Genomic DNA, 10,442 nt, shown 5'->3' on the forward strand with positions numbered 1-10,442 from the left:
TATTTTTCTTTTATTTGCACAAAGCAGCTAAAAAAACTGCTTTAGAAACAAACACCTCCGAGCGGTGATGCAAGATGCCGCAATTCCTGCCGAAGCACCCGATTCTCTGATTTTCAGGGTCGAGGAATCCAGTGCAGCCCCTTTTCCCACTGTACACACGAGCAGGGCGCAGCTGCCCTGAACGGCATCCTCGGCGGACACGTGGCAAACGGGGGAAAGGCATGATTTTTGCAGAATTGCTCCGATATTTTTTAATGCCTCCCCCTCCGCGCTCATTTCCAGCTCCTCTCCTATTATTGCATCGCTTCTGCGAAGCCTACGGCAGCCCGGTCTCCTACATTGTTCCCATCCGCTGCCCACCAAAATGCCGCTCACCATTTCTCTCCTGTTGCGTCTTATTTTTTTCCTAAACTATGTGCAAAATTAATAGGCTTTTTTTATAAAAGTAAATAAATTAAAAAGCGAGCTTTGAGGTCACAAGGTACGGGTGAGGGCCAGGAGTGCCAGTTTGGCCCCGCGACTGTGGGGGGCCGGGGCCGTAGGTGCCATGCAGTAATAATAATAATAATAATAATAATAATAATAATAATAATAATAATAATATTTATAAATTACCCCGCCCATCTGACTGGGTTTCCCCAGCCACTCTGGGCGGCTTCCAACAAAATATTTAAATACAATAATCTGTTAAACATTAAAAGCTTCCCTGAACAGGGCAGACTTCAGATGTCTTCTAAAAGTCTGGTAGTTGTTCTTCTCTTTGACATCTGATGGGATGGCGTTCCACAGGGCGGGTGCCACTACCGAGAAGGCCCTCTGCCTGGTTCCCTGTAACTTGGCTTCTCGCAGTGAGGGAACCGCCAGAAGGCCCTCGGAGCTGGACCTCAGTGTCCAGGCTGGATGATGGGGGTGGAGAAGCTCCTTCAGGTATACTGAGCCGAGGCAATTTGGGGCTTAGTTTAAAGGTCAGCACCAACACTTTGAATTGTGCCCGGAAACATACTGGGAGCCAATGTAGGTCTTTCAAGACCGGTGTTATGTGGTCTCAGCCGCTCCCAGTCACCAGTCTAGCTGCAGCATTCTGGAGTAGCCCCACGTAGAGCGCATTGCAGTAGTCCAAGTGAGAGATAACTAGAGCATGCACCATTCTGGTGAGGCTGTCTGCGGGCAGATAGGGTCTCAGCCTGTGTACCAGATGAAGCTGGTAAACAGCTGCCCTGGATACAGAATTGACCTGCGCCTCCATGGACAGCTGCAAGTCCAAAATGACTCCCAGGCTGCGCACCTGGTCCTTCAGGGGCACAGATACCCCATTCAGGACCAGGGAGTCCCTACACCTGCCCGCCTCCTGTCCCCCAAAAACAGTACTTCTGTCTTGTCAGGATTCAACCTCAATCTGTTGGCCGCCATCCATCCTCCAACCGCCTCCAGGCACTCACACAGGACCTTCACTGCCTTCACTGGTTCTGACTTGAAAGGGAGGTAGAGCTGGGTATCATCCACATACTGATGAACACCCAGCCCAAACCCCCTGATGATCTCTCCCAGCGGCAGTGCCAGATTTACGTATAAACTAAAGAAGGTATAGCTTAGGGTCCCACTCTCTTGGGGGCCCCCAAAAAATTACAGGAAAAAAACACTGGATGCACATTTCCAAAACATAAGATAAAAAACAAATAAAATAAAACCTACATACAGCAACAGTGTTTTGTGTTGTGTAGGCTCCTATGATGTAAGTAATGGGCCCCATCTGCTAGGCTGCTGCCTAAATATCACTGGTTTGCTCATTTCTATATATAGGGTGCCTACTTTCTGCATGGACTGGTTGCAAATGGCTTTAGATACATATTAGTCCATAAGTTACCATATAGCATATATTCAACACAAAAACAGCAACAATTTGTTGTTGACAAAGGACAGCTGGACATATAAAGGGCCCCATTACTTTCAGTAGCTTAGGGCCTCGTCAAACCTACATCTGGTCCTGGTGCCATGCAACGTAAATGGCCCTGGCACTGAAATTTGTGGGTGCCCGGTTCCTTCATCGGAATTTTGTGGGTGCTCGTGCACACACGGCCCCAGGGGATTGGCACCTCTGGTGGTTGCGCTCCAAGCCCTTATCCTATCGATGGCGAAACCTCTTGCACTTTGACAATGCGTACACAGTCCAATCCGTGTCCCAGAAGTTCCTGGTAGCGCAGCGACGATGCATTCTTCCGATTGGGTTTGTTCGTAAGTCTATGGCTTTTCTGTGTCTTCCTGGGAAGGAAGGCAAATGTCCTGTTTCGAATACAGAGCCCAGATGGAAGGAAGGAGCTCTTGAAGCCAAGTGCACAAAAAGGTGCCTCGGAAAAGATCTTGCAAAGCTGGATGCAAAAAGGGCCTCGGGAAAGATGAAGGGCAAGGGGGGAAAACACAAAGTTATGACTTCATGGGGGGGGAGGCTTAGTTTAGAAAAAAAAGGGGGAAGTGGGGGAAGCATAAGAGGAGCATAAAATTAATCATGGGGTGTGGAGAAAGTGGATAGTGAGAAAAGGAAAGGAAAGCTCTTTCCTTCAAAAAGAGTCCCAGAATCCCTTCTTGATCTTTGGAGGAAGGGCAGTGTATTAACTTAATAAGTAAATAAGACTCAGGGCAGGCAAAAGAAATTCACCCTGTGGAATGCAAATGTCAACAAGATGAATACAACCTTTAGAACAGGCATAGGCAAACTCAGCCCTCCAGATGTTTTGGGACTACAACTCCCATCATCCCTAGCTAACAGGACCAGTGGTCAGGGATGATGGGAGTTGTAGTCCCAAAACATCTGGAGGGCCAAGTTTGCCTATGCCTGCTTTAGAAGACATCTATAGGCAGGCCCATATAGGGAAGCCTTTTAATGTGTAATGTTTTATTATGTTTTCATATATGTTAGAAGCCTCCCAGAGTGGCTGGGGAACTCAGTCAGATGGGCGGGGTTCAAATAAATTATTATCATTGTTAATTGTTATTTGAATTGGCTCCAGCAAGAGGCAGAGATGGCCACCAATCCAGATAGCTTTAAAATGGGGTAAAGGCAGGTTTGCGGAGGAGCCAGCTACCAACATGGCTATGAGCCACACCGTGGCTGTTCGGCCTCCACGGTCGATGTAGCACACCTCTAAATACCACTTGCTGGGGCGAGCGCTATTGCTCCCTTGTGGGCTTCCTAGATAAGTCGGGCTTTAAGTGTATGGTGTGGTTCTGTCCTCAGTTAAGCTATGCAAACCCCTCGAGTAGCCACTTAGGTAAAGGTAAAGGACCCCTGGCAGTTAAGTCCAGTCACGAACGACTCTGGGGTTATAATAATAATAATAATAATTTATTATTTATACCCCGCCCATCTGGCTGGGTTTCCCCAGCCACTCTGGGCGGCTTCCAAAAGAATATTAAAATACTGTGATACATCAAACATTAAAAGCTTCCCTAAACAGGGCTGCCTTCAGATGTCTTCGGAATGTCTGGTAGTTGTTCTTCTCTTTGACATCTGGTGGGAGGGCATTCCACAGGGAGGGTGCCACTACCAAGAAGGCCCTCTGCCTGGTTCCCTGTAACTTGGCTTCTCGCAGTGAGGGAACGGCCAGAAGGCCCTCGGTGCTGGACCTCAGTGTCCGGGTAGAACGATGGGGGTGGAGACGATGGGGGTTGCGGCGCTCATCTCGCTTTACAGGCCGAGGGAGCTGGCATTTGTCTGCAGACAGTTTTTCTGGGTCATTGGCCAGCATGGGGAAAAAAGCATGGTAAATTTTATATGTGCATAGCGGCAAATGTAGATACGATCACTATCTGTAATAATGCAACACAAGGGTTAAAGGTAAAGGTACCCCTGCCCGTACGGGCCAGTCTTGACAGACTCTAGGGTTGTGCGCCTATCTCACTTAAAGAGGCCGGGGGCCAGCGCTGTCCGAAGACACTTCCGGGTCATGTGGCCAGCGTGACATCACTGCTCTGGCGAGCCAGAGCCGCACACGGAAACGCCGTTTACCTTCCCGCCAGTAAGCGGTCCCTATTTATCTACTTGCACCCAGGGGTGCTTTCGAACTGCTAGGTTGGCAGGCGCTGGGACCGAACAGCGGGAGCGCACCCCGCCGCGGGGATTCGAACCACCGACCTTTCGATCGGCAAGCCCTAGGCGCTGAGGCTTTAACCCACAGCGTCACCCGCGTCCCTAACACAAGGGTTAGACCACTGCAAATGTTCAATCTGTACAAATGTATCAGCCTGTCAGATGGAACCATCTTCCCTCTCCTGATATTGCTGTTTTTGGGGACTCCCCAAGTCAATTTCAGGGGGGCATGGGAAGACGAGGGAAGGCGCATTGCACAAGGAGAATCTCTTGTGCAGGGCTTCTGCTGACAGAGTTTCTAGGTGAATCCTGCCCAAGACGTCTCAGTAGGTGACCTGTGTAGCAGCTGAGTCTGCTCAGCGGGTGCTTATAATTGTTGATGGGGAACCTCAGGGCCTCTACAACCCTCTTTTCTTAAGATACTTCATTTTGAAACTGCATTTGGACCAGACAAATTTGCCCTTCAAATAGAGAACTGCCCTCTGTAAGGAAGGCCATACTAATTAACCACAAAGGTCCAAAACAACATGCGGAAATGTCCCCATTCAATAATAATGTTATATATCACCCCAATCTCTGCCGAGTGGTGCGCAAGACTTCAGGAATGCCTAGCGCTCACCCAGGGTTTAAGCTTCCTTTGGAAAACTAAGCACCACAGAGGCTGTAGTGTCTTTATCATGGGCAGGCAAACTAAGGCCTGGGGGCCGGATCTGGCCCAATCACCTTCTCAATCCGGCCCGTGGACAGTCCGGGAATCAGTGTGTTTTTACATGAGTAGAATGTGTCCTTTTATTTAAAATGCATCTCTGGGTTATTTGTGGGGCATAGGAATTTGTTCATTTTTTTTTCTTTTTCAAAATATAGTCCGGCCCCCCACAAGGTCTGAGGGACAGTGGACCGGCCCCCTGTTGAAAAAGTTTGCTGACCCCTGGTGTTTAGGGTATATGGTTTATTTACACAAATGTACAACCAGAGCCTGCTTACAGAGGGGCTCACAGTCACAGCAGCAGCAGCCCCAAAAGCGCCAGCTCATGTCATAGTAAGGGCATCAGTATCGCTTATCTTACACTGCGTGGTGCATCCCAGCTAAACTCCAAGCCCATTGCTTCTCCCCTGGCATAAATTCTGGTCTTTTTTATAACCCAGGGGAAGGTCCCTTCTTCAATGGGCTAAAGCTCATTATCTCAAAGGGGATTAGCTTTTCACACCTATTCCTACTTTTCCCTTTCAATGCTTTGAACCTCAAATCCCCCCAGGTGGTCACCTCACAAGGAAAGTGGTCTTTTCAATAAACACTTGTCGTTTGGTGAAGATTACTGTCCTAATACACAGCCCAGGAAGTGTGCCTTCTTCAGTAGCTTTTACATGTGATAATTACAGAGGCTTATCATTGGGACCACCACACCTCTTACAACCCCCAATACACACTTGGGTCTGCCTTTCCCTGCTCCTAACACACCAATTCTAATTAAATCCTAACATTGATTGAACCCAAGCATTTTGCACCCACAGATCTACAGCAACACATAAAAACCTCTACAGCTCCCAAACATGGGGGCAAGCAGATTCACACCTCAATGTAAGAGAAAGCTTACATCTACACTAACTCAACACCTTCCAGCTTCGTAATGGGTTCGTCCACACTTTCGCTTGCCCTGTGTTTTGTAGCCACGGGTCTGAACAATTTTGCCCTTCCCCTGCTGCATTTCCCCAAAAAACCTGCTCTTTAGCGCTAATCGGAACAAACAGCAATTCACAGAAAACCCAGTTGGTGTTAGTTCCAATTTAGCACTAAACTCTGGGTTTCCCCAGGGGAAAGCGGCAGGGCAAACCAAGTGTGGATAAGCGCTACGTTTCAGGAATTTTGTTCTGCCACTGCAGGCTTTTATGAGCCCACAAAATGCTCATCATCAGGACCCCCAGAATAATCTGCTTTGAGTAACATATCCCTCTGTGTAATCATGAGATAGGATGGGCTGGCACATAAGATCCAGTGAGTCAAAAAATGGTAAGCAATACAAATAATTGAGAAATAAATGGAGGCCCAGATGCAAGATGAGAAAGCCTTGCTCATGGATGCCAAGCGCTTAGAGATCTACGGCAACTTTCTTCTTCTTTAATTAAAAAAAGTGAGTATATGGAGCATAAAAGAGCATCTTTGAAGCAGTGTCATGCAACTTAACAGAGGTCCTCATTAAATGCAGCCCTGGTGTGATGCTCTTAGAAAAGGCAAGCCTATAAATAGCACCAGTCCAGTGGTAATGTGGAAACAGTTTCGGGGGTGGGAATTACTCGGGTATCTGAAGCAAAAATTGGACCAGCACACACAAAAAGATTTTGCAGCAGCTTTGGGCAATTAATTGGCCTTAGGATAATCTCTGTGGTATTTCTCTGTGTGCAGGGCAATTAAATTTGCATTTTAATGAAATCGTACCAGTCAAAACGATAATGCTGTCGAGATCTCCCAGGTTCCTGGTGATAAGCAAAGTGTAACAAGTGACTAAACTTGCATACAAATGAGTCACGGAGGAGCGTCACAACCAATTCATTCGCTTCTGAGGTCATAAAAATGATCCCCTTTGTCCAGTACTGGAGACAGTGAAGCTGGAAAAAGGAGAAAGTTTGGGCAGGGTGGGAAAATCCGTGGCAAATGGCAATGAACAGGAATGTCAGAGGCAACAGTAAGAAGAATTTATGCAAAGTGTAATCGCTCCTACTTGCATCTACTGAATACTGTGCTTAGTGGTATCCAATAAAGTGCAGAATTGTTAAAATTTACTAAGCCATAATATAAGGTAAAGGTAAAGGTACCCCTGCCCTTACGGGCCAGTCGTGTCCGACTCTGGGGTTGCGTGCCCATCTCACTTAAGAGGCCGGGGGCCAGCGCTGTCCGGAGACACTTCCGGGTTACGTGGCCAGCGTGACATCACTGCTCTGGCGAGCCAGCGCAGCACACGGAAACGCCGTTTACCTTCCCGCTAGTAAGCGGTCCCTATTAATCTACTCGCACCCGGGGGTGCTTTCGAACTGCTAGGTTGGCAGGCGCTGGGACCGAACAACAGGAGCGCACCCCGCCACAGGGATTCGAACCGCCGACCTTGCGATCGGCAAGCCCTAGGCGCTGAGGCTTTTACCCACAGCGTCACCTGCGTCCCAATCAAATACTGTGCTTAGTGGTATCCAATAAAGTGCAGAATTGTTAAAATTTACTAAGCCATAATATATTATGGAGTAATTCCCACAGTCAGGATCTCCTATTCATTTCCCCCTCACTAGGTGGAGCTGGTCCATCAGCTTTCGGACCCCATTGTCTGCAAAACATTTCTAGATGCTAAAATAGGCGAGAAGTCCCCACTGAGCTGCATATTAAAAGCACCACATACTACTTCCAAGCTCAGGCAGGGACTCTTCTAGGCAAGGACAATTAGCAGGGAACCAAAAAGAACACAAATGCTCTGCATGCTTTCACTACCCATTAGCAGGGATGGTCTCTCTCACGTTGTAAGTGTTTTCTGCTCCTTTAGAGAGGGCCCAAGCAAGCGCAAGTGAAAGGGTGGAAGTCCAAGGGCTACAAGTCTGTGACGGAGGGAAACTGAGGCTTGATTATGTTTGTGCAAGCTTTTTTCCGCTGCATTTATACGGGAAATCCTGATCTTGCGAGGTTTGCTGAAGCAGTTTTAGAACAGAGCAAGGCAACATTCCGGGGTTTTGGTTTTTGGTAAGCAATTTATTAATTTTATAATAACAAAAAAAAAAAAAACACAAAAAAAAACATCATAAACAAAATTTCAAACCATAATTTTTTGCTTGACTTCCCTCCACTTCCCCTCTTGGTTCCATTTGTGCCTGTTCATGCACGTCCATAAAACCTTATATTCTTAACAGTTCAATTTAAAGACCTTCTTCATCTTATTACACGTGACTTTTAAAAGTTCTACTAATGTAAAAATCTATACACAAAGCTTAAAAAAAATGCATTAAACATTTCCCTTTTTTAAAAAAAATATCAAAGTCCTCTTTCTTTCTTGGGTTACCGATTATGTAATATGTCCTGCATAGTTCGCTAATTTATTTTGCCAATTTTCTTTATCTTCTTTGGCGGTGGCTTCTTCCTTCTGTAGGCGTGGGCTGGTCTTTGTGGGTATGTTCAGGAAGACAGGAGAGGATATATTGTTCAAATATATCCTTCCCAACTTGTGTTAACAAGTTCTACAATTTAGCAGAGTAACATTCCCCTTTTCAAACTTGTACAGCGGATATGTTTGGCAGGCTTGTTTAAGCCTCTTAAAATAAGTCTTCTGGTAATTTCCCCTTTAGTCCCTCATAAAAATCTAGACATGACACAGTCTTGTATAAAAGTATATAAAATAGTTTACTCACATTCTGTTCACAAATGGATCCCAGAAGGCAGACTTAAGTTACAAAGTATATACACCTGGAATCCATCCCATAAGGAGATAGTTCAAAGAGAGATATGGCTGCCTCCTCTGTGCTATTTTGTTACCTGCACAGGTGAGGCCACGCCCACCTCTGGTCACATGCAGAGGAAGTCTGTCCCAGCCCAGGAGGAAACAGGAAGTTCCAACTGGCTGGTCCAGACGCCCCCTTTTTATGTCGACTCTAGGAATGTTGTAATTTGACTGCTCTGTGTTTCACACCCCACAGTCTTGACCTGGCATCCCCTCTCAAATAAAGGGACAAAGTCTTTCGCTCTATAAGAGCAGGCAACATTCTGAACTGTCAGCTGCTGATTCAGAGTGAGCCAGAGACTTTCTGGAGAAAGTGTGTGTGTGTCTATGTTTGCTTGTGTGTGTGCAAGAAACTCACACCTGTCACTCAAGAGAGAGGAGCATACCTCCCTGTGTGAAATGCTCTCTCAAGAACCGTTAAGTCCCAGAGTCCTGCTGATATTTCCTGTGAACAGGCAGAAAGAGCCAGCAAGGTATGGCAAAAGGCGGAGGCAACCAGTGGCGTAGCGTGGGGGGTGCAGGGGGGGCCGGCCGCACCGGGCGCAACATTGGGGGGGGCGCACTCGCACTCGCAGCTCTCTGCCCCTACCTGGCTCACTCACTCTCTCTCACTGCAAGGCTGGCTGTGCGAATCCGATCCGAGCCGCCGGGTCGCTGCCCACTGTGGAGGGGGGGGTGCCAGGCGTGCGGTGCGGTGCGGTGCGGAGAGAGAGCGAGGGACTATCTGGGGGAGGGACAGTGCAGCGGGGGGGGGGGCGCAAATTACTTGCCTTGCCCCAGGTGCTGACAACCCACGCTACGCTACTGGAGGCAACACAAGCACCCCAAGAACCAAGGACTGTGCAACTTAACAGCTGCTACCTCTGATAGTTTACGCAAGCCTGTGAATATATGAGTGTAGCCGCTGATATCCTGAGCGTATCAAATAATTAACTGTAGGGACAGTGTCTAATGGACATTTGTCATTTGTGTACAGTTAAAATGCAGCCAGGGACGCGGGTGGCGCTGTGGGTAAAACTGCAGTGCCTAGGATTTGCTGATCGAAAGGTCGGCGGTTCGAATCCCCGCAGCGGGGTGCGCTCCCGTTGCTCGGTCCCAGCGCCTGCCAACCTAGCAGTTCGAAAGCACTCCCGGGTGCAAGTAGATAAATAGGGACCGCTTACTAGCGGGAAGGTAAATGGCGTTTCCGTGTGCTGTGCTGGCTCGCCAGATGCGGCTTGTCACGCTGGCCATGTGACCCGGAAGTGTCTTCGGACAGCGCTGGCCCCCGGCCTCTTGAGCGAGATGGGCGCGCAACCCCAGAGTCAGACACGACTGGCCCGTACAGGTAGGGGTACCTTTACCTTTGGTTAAAATGCAGCCAGGCCACACTGGCCTATCAACATAAATCAATCGGCCAGAAACACAAGGAGGTTAAGCAAAGGGAGAAGAAAAAAACTAAAAGATGCTAGTCCATCCTCCTGCTTTCAAAACATCCAAGGAGGGTTTAAGGTAATGATACCAGGGCGTTGCTTTGGGAATGTGTTTTCAAGGAGGCATGGGCTAGAGACCTTGGAAAGAGGGGAAGGGGTTTCACAGCTAAAAGTGAGGCATGGAAGCCAGGGCTTTCCCTCTTTCTCTGGAAGGCAGTTCAAATATGGCAGGAGCAGCCCAAGAGATTTGGGTGCTTGGCGTGCCTCATCCAAATGAGTAGAGTGTGACTACATAACTTTATGACCACTGCTCAATAGCAAATGTTGTTATACAATTCCATTCACCATATAGATGGGTTTATGATGCATTTCTGTATCCTTCTGCTGTGCTGAAGAAGAATTCTACAAAACAGAGGGTATATCCGGAATCACTGTTCACAACGTCTATTTGTGAACTACTTCGGCAGCGTTGGACGT

The sequence above is a fragment of the Podarcis tiliguerta genome (assembly GCF_965153285.1).
Source record: "Podarcis tiliguerta genome assembly, chromosome: 17".
NCBI classification, from domain to species: domain Eukaryota; kingdom Metazoa; phylum Chordata; class Lepidosauria; order Squamata; family Lacertidae; genus Podarcis; species Podarcis tiliguerta.